Raw genomic sequence first — 13,126 nt, forward strand, 5'->3', positions numbered from 1 at the left:
AGAGGATATTTCCTCATGTGGAGCGATCCAGATCAGAGACAGAAGGAGTGGCAGAGTTAAAACAGAGATAAGGAGAAATTACATTTCTCAAAGGGTTGTGATTCTGTAGAATTGAGTGCAGTGGAATTGAATAAATTGGAGGAGGAGGCAGGTTTTTAATTAGTGACGGGTTGAAGGGTTATGGAGGGCAGGCTGGAAAGTGCAGTTGAGTCTGAGACGAGATCAGCCATGATTATATTAAATGGCAAAGCAGATTTGAGGGGTGGAATGGCCAGTTCCTGGTTCTTATGTTCTCAGAGACTCTCCTTCAGCATTTGATGCAGAAAATCAGTATTTTCAGAATTTCGCTGTGGGGGACATAAGTATCCATCACCTGTTATCCCCAAAGCCTCACATAGATTACTATCTGCCCTCAAGTCACTAAAGATGTTTTGACAGGCATCTAATCAGTGCTGCATTTGAGTGAACCTTTGTAACAATAACAGCAATGAGCACCTTCAATTAAGAATGCTGCTCACGCATTGATGATTTTTAAAGAGAGTCCTGGGTGCACCACCTCTTTGACCCAATTAGAGTCAGGAAGCTGTGCCCCTCCATGGCCATTTCAACATCAACACCAAAAGTGTCCCTGCAGTTACCAGAAATCTGAATTAAAACAAAATATGACAATTCTAAAGAAGATCATAACAGACTCAAAACATTAACTGTTTCTCAGATAACGAAGTGTGGAGATGGATGAACACAGCAGGCCAAGCAGCATCTTAGGAGCACAAAAGCTTTTATGCTCCTGAGATGCTGCTTGGCCTGCTGTGTTCATCCAGCTCCACACTTTGTTACCTCGGATTCTCCAGCATCTGCAGTTCCCATTATCTCATTAACTGTTTCTCTCTCTATTTCTCCACAGATGTTGCCACTCAAAATTTCTCCTGCACTTTTTGTTTTCATTTCAACATCGACACTGACTTGTTCAGAGTCACGAGGGAGCAAGTTTTGACACAACTTTCTCAATTTTATTGTTAACTAGATTGTTTTCTATTTTAAATCTGAAAGCTAGCGTGTTGATGAAATCCATTTGACAAAGCACACGCGACTGTCCAATTGTTTCAAGTTATTTGATGTAAGCATCGTACAAAAAGCATCAGGCTCACATGCTGCAGGTTAAGGCTGCACTCCTAATGTCACACTGCCTGCTCAGATAAGATTACCAGCAGCCAGTACCTCCCCAAGATGCCACATTACTACAGTTATCAAAACTGCTCTTTAAATGCTGCAATTAGACAGCTGGCCCGATCAGGCTTGGCTGTAAGTTCCAGGACGAGGTATTTGCTGACTCTGCAGTCCTCACCAGCACCACTTAAGTTGTCATTCAGGCAGGATAAACAGCACTTCCTGAGCTTCGTCTCATTCTTCAATGACCTTAGTGGCTCTTTCAAGTTCAAAGTTACTGACTGGAGGGTAATATTTAGTCCGGGGCACAATTTTCAATCTGGGGAACCAGAGTTTCCCACATCATATCTGCATCACTCACGTGACATGGTCTTCACATGTAAATGCCCCAATGGAATGATGAGTCAGCTTGATAGAGGAGAAGATTAACAGTCTCAATAAGCTCAAGAAAAAAGTGACCATAAATTGAAAAGTAACCTGCACGATTTGGAGTCAGAGCCTCCAGTTTCTAAAATTAATCAACAGCTGGGGCCCATGCGGGTGCCCATGGCCACCCCCTTAGTTTGTAGGAAGTGGGAGGAATCGAAAGAGAAGTTGTTGAGGGTGAGGACGAGTTCAGAATGTACCATTTACAAGAGGCACTGCAGCAACTTGCAATTGTTCCTTTAGCATCACCTTCCAACCCCGCAACCGCTACCATTTAGAAGGACACAGGGTGGCAAATACATGGGAACACTACCCCTAGCAAGTTCCCCTTTCAGCCACTCACCATCCTGCCCTGGAAATAAATCACCGTTCCTTCATTGTTGCTGGATCAAAATACTGGAATTCCCTCCCTAATGGTATTGCGGGTGTTCCTACAGTCTACATGAATTCGTGCAAGTCAAGAAGAGAGTTTCCCACAACCTTTAAATGCTGGCCTTGCCATAGACGGCCATATCTTACGAATGAATGTATTTTTTAAAAAGTATGTCTGGGCATAGTGATTTTCTGAAAATAACCTTCTGCTCCACTCCAGCCCCTTCAAAAACCCCTCAAGGAACCCAATGGTCAATAAGAGGAGATCAGCAAGTTCCTGACTCACTGCCCCCTGCTCTCACTCGCAAATTGCCAGCATAATCCGGTCAGTGCACCTCATGAAGTTTTAGCGTAATCTTTATAACGCAAAGTTAAATGTAGCTTCCTTCCACCTGCCCCTCGGTGAACCCATTCACATCTGGGTCAGGAATTGACAGTCAGGACTGTGGAAAAATCACACCCAACATACTCCAGAATGTGTCAGCCTTGGCTCCTATCCCCAGTCGTTTTGGGAGTCAATCATCTTCCTACGAAAACATTTGGCATTGAGGCACTGGGCACTAACCCACAGACCATCTGCATGACTGTGCAAGGTACACACTGCTCATCAATTCAGATCCTCACTGTGAATCTTCTAACAAACAGGAGAGCAAACTGTTGAAAATCCAGAGGCTGAGGGGTTGGTTCCGTTGGCTAGGTCATATTGCCAGGGTGGGGGCTCAGTCATTTAGGACTGAGACAAGGACAAATGTGGTTGCTCCAAGGGGGAGACTGAATAGGCTGGGGCTATTTTCCCTGGAGCATCGGAGGCTGAGGGGTGACCTTATAGAGGTTTATACAATCATGAGGGGCGTAGATAGGGTAAATAAGGACCCTCACCACTGAAAGCATACTGCCTGGGTGCATTACAGCCAGGTATGGCAACTGTTCTGCCCATGACCATAAGAAACTACAGAAGGTGGTGTGCAAAGCCCAGACCATCACGGAAGCCAACCTTCTATCCATGGACTCTACTTACACGTCTCGCTGCCGCGGAAAGGCGACCAACATCTTCAAAGCCCTATCGCATCCTGGTAATGATCTCTTACAAGCTTTTCCACAGTAAGATGCTTTGTTTACAAGTGATACAGACAGATCATAATAAGCAAAGGACATACAGATCTAAAAGACTTAGATAGAGACATACAGGTTACATTGCACAGGGTGTGCGCTCAGCGAGATCAATGTTAGCAAGATTAGCATTATATGAGGCTGGAGAGTCCATGCATCAGTCTGATAATGGCCAGGAAGAAACTCTTCCTGAACCTGCTCGTGTGTGTGATCAGGCTTATGCATCTTCTGCCTGAAATCAATCAAGAGACAAGGCTTTTTTTCTCCAGGCTGGGGGTGTCCAAAACTAGAGGGCATAAGTTTAGGATAAGAAGGGAAAGATTTAAAATGGACCTAAGGAGTAACTTTTCCACACAGGGGGTGGGGCGTGTATGGAATGAGCTGCCATGGAGGCTGGTACAATTACAACATTTAAAAGGCATCCAGATGGGATTTATGAATAGGAAGGGTTTAGACGGATATGGGCCAAATGGGACTAGATTAATTCAGGATATCTGGCCAGCATGGACGAGCTGGACTGAAAGGTCTGTTTCCATGTGGTATATCCTCAGCTGGTGGACGTTCAGTCAATGAGTATAGTCGAGGCCAATCAATAGATCTGTCGCCAGTTAGAGAATTAAGGGTGATGAGGATTGGCAATGTGATTAATGGGCTGAATGGCCTACACCTGGTTCTTTATCTTGTGCTCCTAAAATTATTATAGACCTTGCAGGCCTGCTAACAGCCTGCACGAATATCACAGGATTGCTACAGTGCAAATGGAAACTATTCGGCCCATCGCACCTACACTGGTTCTATCACATCCTGCCAATCTCTAGCCTTTTCCCCAACAACCCAATAGCCAAGCTACAGTTCCTGACCTTTACTCTTTATCCTATGCCGTCTTCAGGCAGTGTTGTTGCCTCTGCAAAGCAGCTTGAGACACTGAAATCAGAACCGCAGCAGGTTAGATGCACACTAACACATTTTCCCATTGCCCCCATCTGTGCCAGTGTACTCTACACTGAAGGCTGGGGGTGGGGAATATCAATTTGCAAGTGATTCAGAGTAACCTTATTTGGTCTACACTGAAATTTTATATCTTTACAGCTGAGATCAATATATCTGGTTGTCATACGTGCCTGACTGGGAGCATGTATTAGACCCTGGTAGTATATTTTCAGCTATATTTCCAACTGCATTTGATGGTTAGGAACAGGAGAAGCCTCTTCCTATGACTTTGAGAAATAAATATATATCAAGACTCACGTCCACGTTACACTTTGCATTCTCACAGCCTTCAGGACATTTTATAGCTCAGACTCCTGTGGGATGAATGATAAACGACAAACCTCAAGGGAGACTAAGCCAGAGCAAATCACTTGCTCTAATTGAGTGCAGATTAACCTTTCTTTCATGGGAGTCACAAGCACATTTCTCCGGTTAATAACGGTGCAACGAGCAGGGGCCTGACAGAGAATGTGTTAACGTCATCATGGGAAGTTCACCACCACTAACAGTGACAATAGCTGTAGCACAAAGATTGTCCCTATTGAAGAGACGATACACTTACCACGGGGGGGGGGGAGGAAAAAAGAAAAAAAAAAATTCACTGGGGATGGCAGCTCTGTCCTGTGAAGAGGGATCATTTTAACTGGATTCATTGGAATTTAGGATGAGTGAATTTCTTAGAAATATATACAAGAGCTGGGCAGACTAGATGCTGGGAGGACGTTTCTCATGATTTGAGAGTAGAATCAGGGTTTCAAGAGTCTGAGGTTATAGAGGGGGCCATTTCAGACCGAGATGAGGAAGTATTTCTTCACGGTAGGTGGTCAGTCTTGGAGGCCACTGAATACTTTCAAAAAAAAAGGAGACTGATAAAACTTTTACACAGAGGCATCGAGCAACGTGGGGGGAAAAGGTAGAATTTGGCGTTTAGATACAGCCTTAGCCTTGGTAAACAAGGATGAAGCTGGAAGGGCTGATTGACCTATTCCTGCTCCTCATTTCCATGTGAACAGACGTAGAAACCAGATCATCACTCAAACCTCAGTTTATGCCAAATGAGCTGATTTGACAATAGAATATAGACAATAGACAACAGGAGCAGGAATAGGCCATTCCGCCCTTTGAGCCAGCACCACCGTTCATTATGATCATGGCTGATCATCCACAATCAGTATCCTGTTCCTGCATTATCCCCATAACCTTTATTTGAGCTGACATATAGACGTTAGTGATAGCAGTGCGGAGCTGGAGGAGCAGGAAAGTTGACGTTTCAGGTCAGGACACTTCTTCAGAAATGGGGAGGGGGAAGGGAGCTCTGAAATAAATAGAGAAAGGAGGGGTGGGGCTGGGGAAGGTGGGTGGGATGGTGATAGGTCAGTGGAGGTAGGGAATGGTGGGAGTTGGTCAGTGAGATGGGAGGGGTGGATAGCTGGGAGAGAAGATGGACAGGTCAAGGAGGAGGGGATGAGAGGGAGGGTTGGTCATGGGATGAAGCCGGGGCAGATGGGGAGATTTTGAAACCGGTAAAATCCACGTTCTGGCCATCGGGCTGTAGGCTCCTGAGGAGGAATATGAGGTGCTGCTCCTCCAGTTTGTGGGTGGCATCATTGTAACACTGGAGGAGGCCCAGGATGGACATGTCACCCAGGGACTGGGAAGGGGAGTTAAAATGGTTCGTGACTGGAAGGTATAGTTTGTTGTGTACAGAGTGCAGATGCTCTACAAAGCAGTTTCCGAGCCTCCACTTGGTCTCACCGATGTAGAGGAGGCCACATCGGGACCAGCGGATACAGTAGGCCACATGGGCAGATGTGCAGGTGAACACCTGTCTGATGTGGAAGGTTTGTTTGGTGCCTTGGATGGGGGGGTGAGGGGAGATGTAGAGTTGCAGGTGTAGCACCTCCTGCGATTGCAGGGAAAAGGTGTCAGGGTGGTGGGTTAGTGGGGAGTGTGGAGCGGACAAGGGAGAGAGCGGTCCCCAAGAAAGGCAGGTGGAGGTGTGGAGGGAATATGGGGTCGGATTTTAGGTGGCATTGTAGAGCATCTGTGCTCTGTTCACAACAAACAACACAATCTGCCCATCCTCTCTCCCAACTATCTGCTCCTCCCACCTCACTAACAAACCCCCGCCACTCCCTACCAGCACTGACCTATCACCAAACAATCTATTTTCCCCAGCCCCACCCCTCCTCTATTTATTTCTGAGCTCCGTTCCCCATTTCTGAAGAAGCGTTCTGACCCGAAACGTCAACTTTCCCGCTCCTCTGATGCTGCCCGGCCTGCTGTGCTCATCCAGCTCCACACTGTTATCTCTGACTCCAGCATTGGCAGCTCTTGCTATCTCTGAGTGTGTTACCATGTAGATTTTAGTGTTTATCTTTCACGTGAGCAGCGTTCCTAATCCTAGGGGTTCACACTATCACTTTTGCCAACAGCTGCCTGTCTAAGCCACTTTTAAATGTTGCTGCTTCAAGCATTAAATTCACTTCACACCCTCACAGCACTTGAGTAAGGCAGTTTCTCCTACATTGAGATAGTAGGAACTGCCAATGCTGGAGTCTGAGCAAACAAGGTGTAGAGCTGGATGAACACAGCAGGCTAGGCAGCCTGGCCTTCTCCTATATTGTGATTCTTTTCTATAATCTTACATAGATCCACTCTCTCAGGCCCCTTCAACCACTGAAACCAAGATAATAAAATGTGAGGTTGGATGAACACAGCAGGCCAAGCAGCATCCCAGGAGCACAAAAGCTGACGTTTCGGGCCTAGACCCCCCAACAGAGAGGGGGATGGGGTGAGGGTTCTGGAATAAATAGGGAGAGAGGGGGAGGCGGACCCGGTTACAGGGGAAGGTGCCGGGTGTGGTGGGGTTGGAGGGCAGTGTGGAGCGAACAAGGGAATCACGGAGAGAGTGGTCTCTCCGGAAAGCAGACAAGGGTGGGGATGGAAAAATGTCTTGGGTGGTGGGGTCAATGTGGACTTCACCAGCTTCAAAATCTCCCCTTCCCCCAACGCATCCCAAAACCAGCCCAGTTCGTCCCCTCCCCCCACTGCACCACACAACCAGCCCAGCTCTTCCCCTCCACCCACTGCATCACAAAACCAATCCAACCTGTCTCTGCCTCCCTAACCTGTTCTTCCTCTCAGCCATCCCTTCCTCCCACCCCAAGCCGCACCTCCATCTCCTACCTACTAACCTCATCCCACCTCCTTGACCTGTCCGTCTTCCCTGGGCTGACCTATCCCCTCCCTACCTCCCCACCTATACTTTCCTCTCCACCTATCTTCTTTTCTCTCCACCTTTGGTCCGCCTCCCCCTCGCTCCCTATTTATTCCAGAACCCTCACCCCATCCCCCTCTCTGTTGAAGGGTCTAGGCCCGAAATGTCAGCTTTTGTGCTCCTGAGATGCTGCTGGGCCTGCTGTGTTCATCCAGCCTCACATTTTATTATCTTGGATTCTCCAGCATCTGCAGTTGCCATTATCGCCACTGAGACCAGCGTATTTCTATCTTGACCTATGACAAGTTTAAACAATTCTGACTGGACCCAATTTGCTGTTTCCATTTGTGTAGTGTATCAATGCGTTGTGCTCTCCTTTGTCTCAGTTTGCCATGTACAGTTACAGAGTGACAGCTATTGATTTATCTTTCAGTGCAACAGGTTTATGACAATATAAAGACAAAACTAAAGAACTGCACATGCTGGAGATTTGAAACAAAAAAAAAACAGACTGCTGGAGATCTGGGAAGAAAGCAGAGTTCATGTTTCGGGTCCAGCCACACTTCCTTAGGACTGGCAATAGGTGGGATAAAGGGGGATTGTGTTTTGTGACAATGTTTTGAGATGAAATGCTTTTCCTCCCATTGAAGAAACTCACTGAAGACCCCACAGCCTCATCCTTGATCCCTTGAGACGCCAAGGGCAATGCAAGTGGGTGGCTAAGCTGCTCTCATTGATCGGATTTCTAATAGTGTGGGATGTCACGGGCACTGAATGGCTGCTGTGTTTGCCCACTGCATCGCAGTTATAATTCACTGTGTGGAGCACTTTGCAACTTTTTAAAGACATGATAAAGTTGCTCTGTGACCGCAAGAATGTGTTTCTTGACACAGACAGTGACACAGTCATTTCCTGCAGAGATGGATGGGTTAAAATGGTTGCTCAGAAGGCCTTGGGCAGTGAAACAAACATCACCACCATAGGAACTGTCCTTCAGCAACACTGAGTGCACTGGCATCTGAACCAATTGTACATCTGCCATACAGATTCGCTAACTGTGATCTGACTGAAGCATTCAGGATCCCGAGGGGGTCTTGACAGGGTGCATGTTCAGAAGATGTATCCTTCTTTAGCAGATTCACAAACTAGGGCCCACTGTTCAAAAGTAACGTTCAAGAAGGAGATGAGGAGAATAATTTGCGTGCAGAAGATGCTGAGTGGTGGTAACACAGTGTGGAGCTGGAGGAACACAGCAGGCCAGGCAGTGGAGGAGGAAAGTTGACATTTCAAATCGGGACCCTTCTTCAGAAATGGGGGAAGTAGAAGGGAGCTCTGAAATAAATAGAGAGGAGGGGTGGGGCTAGGGAAGATAGCTGGGATGGTGATAGGTGAATGCAGGCAGGGAATGGTGGGAATTGGTCAGTGAGTTGGGAGAGAAGTTGGACAGGTTGTGTCAGATCAAGGAGGTGGAGGAGAGAGGGAAGGCTGGTTATGGGATCAGGCCAGGGGTGGGAGTGGAGGTGATGGCCAGCTGGTAATATCACCGACCTCTTAACCTACACAACCAGGTAGTTTACTGGAGACATGGGTTCAAATCCTGCAATGGAATATGAACCATTAGGTTTTTGACAAACTCAAACTTGTCACTGCACGCTGTCAGAATTTCCAGACAGCAGACACTGACTCAGGGAGGCACCACATTTGCAAAAAGTGTCAGAAAACAATTTGAGCTCAGGAAATCTCAGCCAGGGTGGAGTTAGCAGACAAACCGGTTCATTACGGAAGGGCAAATACAATAAAAATATGCTTTTCCAAAGCCTAACCCCACCCCCAAATGCTTCCCAGGTCATAAAGTAATTTTAAATTGTGGTTGCTGCTGGAGAGTGAGAAACATTGCAGCCAAATTGTGTGCAGCCGGATAATATGACTTAGGCGTTACTTGAGCGAATAAATATTGCAGAGAACTGTCCTGACCTTTGCCCATCTGTACTGAATCGTACATTCCAGGCTGAGAGATTGGACATCTCACTTCCACAGTAGCATTTGTGACAAATATAGCACTCCCCTGAAGAGTGACTGAAAAAAACTGGGATAACTTTCCCAAAGTAGGACCTGAATCCACAACCTTTTAGACTTTGAAACAGGACTCTTAACAGTGAGCCACAACTCCAGCTAATAGAAGACAGGGATTAGACAGACTTCTCACTTCAAAATGTTTTGCCAGGACTCCCATTGGTAAAATGCAAATAGGCATTGGTTCGGCTTTGATGATTTCTAAAACAACTACTAAAACACTGTATTTCTATAGTACCTTTGGCACAGTAAAACATCCCAAGGGGCTACCAATGGCGATAGAAGAAGTTAGAGTGCTACGGTGATAAGAGATGGAGTGTGGGACTAGCTGAGTGGCTCTTTCAAGAGCTGATAGAGACACAAGGCCTCCTTCGGTACCTTCAAATTCTATGATTCTAAGAACAGCTGACCAAAACGATAGCTTATAAGGAGTACTTGAAATGCTGTGGTACAGAAAGCAGTTGAATGTTTTCAAGAAGGAGTTGGATATGGTTCATAGGGCTAAAGGTTCAAAGGGCACGGGAGAGAAAGCAGGAACAGGGCCTGAATTGGATGATCAGCCATGATGATATCAAATGGCAGAGCAGGCTCGAAGGGCCGAATGGTCTATTGCTGCTACTACTGTTAATGTTTCTATGGCAGAGGAGAAGAGAGAGACGTAGAGACATCTGGAAAGGAATTCCTAAAATTAGGCCCTAGGCAGCTGAGGATGCAGCTGCCAGTGAAACAAAACTCAGAGCTTTGCACGAGGCTGGAAGCTCACTGTCACTGTGTAACCTCATGGAGAGTTCGAGAACTGCCATAAGTCGAAGCCAAGCAGCCATGGGTAGCAGGATCAGAAAACAGAAATAAAGAACTGTTCCCCTTACAAAGATCATGTTTTTGGTACAGAACGTGGTGTGTGTGACAAGATAAAGTTTCCCGCTTCCTCTCTATCTCTGATTAAATCTTTCTAGTTCTTAGCTTGTATTTTTTCACACAGCTTAAACGCTGGCAAGTTTCACACTGCCTGTTTAGTGCTGGAGGAGGCCTCTATACGACCATCTAGAGAGGGCCCTTTCACCTCAGTAACTAGATCTGTGGGTTAACGCTCTCAAGTCAGAAGTGGTGCGTTCAAGCTCAGTCTGGAAACATAAGTATGTTGGCAAATGGTGATGAACTGGCTCAGGACTGATGGACTCTCTTCAAGCTATACTTGTCTTTTTTTCATAAATTATTCAAAACTGCTCGGCATTATGGCAAATGTAATCTTTTCACTGTATTTTATTGTATTCTTACTGTAAAATACATGAGACAATAAAATCTAAATCATACTGTCAAGGCTGCCTTTTGAACGAAGTATGAATCTACAAGATCCCACAGCACTATTGGTGGGAGACCTTGTTGACATTTACCCCCTCACCAGAAAATCTTTCAGAAATTCAGTATAAGATAATATTATAACATTTTTCTCTTTCAGCTGCTATTCCTTCGTGAAATTCATCTTTTGTTCTTTGGTGATGTTGGTGTTGAGGGGCATTGGGATTCGGGAAGGACAATGGTTGCAGGCGGAAGGGGACAGAAAAGGGGGGTGGAGAGTGTAGGGGACAGGAAAGTGCGGGTGGAGCTGGGGGTATAGGCGAGGACAGAGGTACAGGAGGGGAGAGCTGGCGTAGGAAGGTGGTGGGCACGGGTGGTGAAATTGGGGCAGGAGGTAATGAGGGGGTCAGGGGTTGTGGGCACAGGCTGGAGGGTTAAGGTAGATGCCAAGTGGGCCAGAGGAAATGGAAATAGGGAGGGAGACGTGGAATTGAGTGTGGGGGCTGAGGAGGAAGGGGGTATCTCCGTATCCGAGGAGCTATAGATCTCAACACCCAGGAAGTGAATCGTCATTGAAGTGGACAAAGAGGAAGGATAAACACGGAACTCAACTGACTGAGGAGATGTCCTACGAGGGGAAAATGGCCGGGTTGGTTGAGAATGGGTAAACAAACCAAAAGGGACCCAAGTGGGGGTGTATCTCCAATTACTGAAAAATACTCTCCTAATGCCTAACTCTTCTGATTCATGTCAATATATCCTGATTTAAACTGAAGTATACTTCTCCTCAAAATAATAGAGATGGACCAGAAAGATTGCACTGCAAAACAAAAAGCTACATCTGCCACTTAGTGAGTGTGTGTGTAAAGGTTGGAGGCCTGCAGGTGATACAGACAATGTACGGCTGCACTCCGGGACTGAGGCCAGCTCTCGTTTGCAGGGGCCGCAGTAGCATTGTATGACATTTGTCCATACCTCATCAGATGCAAGCGATATACCAAGACACCTTAACAGCACGGAATCTGAATGACTGCCATAAATGAGAACCTTGTCGAGCCACCCCTTTTTAAGGCTGTGTACTGAGAGGAGCTGAAAAGCTGTGCCCGATTAAAACGCTGTGGTGGTACAATCGTCTAGAGAAAGAGCAAGGTCGAACGGCTGCTTTCAGCTGGTGAAAGGTGACAGATCCATTTTGCTTTTAGGTGACGGCCTGTATTCAACAGGCTGTCTGCCTTTTAATAACCCCACAGTTAAATGTTCCGGCAATTCTACTGAAGTCTGTATTTGCATTCAACCGCAAGAAAAGGAAATGAGGTTAATATTTACCAAAGAAATCCTTTTAAATGGAAACACGTCTCCTGGTCTGGGTCAGACTGCACTTCAGATGGAACTGGCTGGCCTTGTACATCATCCGAGTCTATATATATCTCTCTCTCTCTCTCTGGTTCCCTAGCTGCGGAGGAGGGGGCAGGGCACAGCAGGAGAGTCTGATTGCCAGGCAATTTCACCAGAGCTGAATTGAAGCATGACGCCCACAAGGCAGTGATGCTGGAGGAACTGCAGAAAGCATTCCTTTCTCCTCCCTCACATTCGCCCCGCCTCCCTCTGCCACAATACCGCTCCCTCAGCAATGCAATAAAAAACACAAAAGAGCCGAAAAGCTGAGCAACGCTTGCACTGTTCCCCTCCAGGCCACAGGAGTGGCTGCCTGACCATTTGTTGTGAGTTTGTGGCTACAATCTACAGCCGTCCATTTGTGCTGGGCGAGCTCTGTGTTTTCAGGCAGGCTGGGTGGTCGAATGTTCTTGCTGATTGTATCTGCCAGGAATGATCCTGTAAACACCCTACATGTGCTCACATTTTAACAAAAACAAAACAAAATCGCACTCTGTTCCAATGTTTCTTTCGAAGGATCAGGAACAATCCCATAGAAACCTATAAAATTCTAACAGGACTAGACCCAGAGTAAATGCAGGAAGGGTGTTCCCAATGACCACGGAGTCCAGAACCAGGGGGTCACAGTCTGGGGATACAGGGGTCAGCCATTTATGGCTGAGATGAGGAGAAAGTTCTTCATCCAGAGAGTGGTGAGCCTGTGGAATTCTTTGCCACAGAATGTGGTCAAGGCCAAAACATTGAATGTTTTCAAGATGGAGTTAGATATAAATATAACAAGAACTAGGAGCAGGAATAGGAGCAAATTACCACAAATACTGGAATCTGTACTGAAGACAACACATGCTGGAGATCACAGCAGGTCAGGCAGTATTTACAGACAGACAGCCAGTGAATGAATCGAGTCTAGATGGCTCCTCATCAGGGCTAGTGTTAAGTGGGCCATTCAGCCCTTCAAGTTTCCTCTGTCATGATCTTAATACGATCATGGCTGATCGCATCTCGGCCTCAACTCCACTTTCCTGCCCACTCTCCATAATCCTTCAAGCAGTTACAATTTACAACTCTGTCTCC

The 13,126-nt window shown here is 46.5% G+C and overlaps 1 protein-coding gene across 4 annotated transcripts in view; it reads right to left on the reverse strand.

Moving 5' to 3' along the window:
* LOC125465429 (adenylate kinase isoenzyme 1-like) overlaps window positions 1-13,126 on the reverse strand; it is a 154,749-nt gene that overhangs the window by 44,027 nt on the left and 97,596 nt on the right. The window contains exons 1-2 of one of the 4 annotated variants that reach the window (XM_048558949.2): window positions 11,984-12,192; window positions 3,936-3,999 (exon numbers count right to left, since the gene is read on the reverse strand). The exons of 1 other annotated variant lie outside the window; for it this stretch is intronic. The gene's annotated coding sequence lies outside the window, so the exon portion shown is untranslated. Of the gene's footprint in view, window positions 1-3,935; window positions 4,000-11,632; window positions 11,747-11,983; window positions 12,193-13,126 lie in introns of those variants that run through there. 2 more of the 4 variants (XM_048558948.2, XM_048558951.2) reach the window with 2 other exon arrangements.

This window comes from Stegostoma tigrinum, chromosome 29 (assembly GCF_030684315.1).
Source record: "Stegostoma tigrinum isolate sSteTig4 chromosome 29, sSteTig4.hap1, whole genome shotgun sequence".
In the NCBI taxonomy this organism is placed as follows: domain Eukaryota; kingdom Metazoa; phylum Chordata; class Chondrichthyes; order Orectolobiformes; family Stegostomatidae; genus Stegostoma; species Stegostoma tigrinum.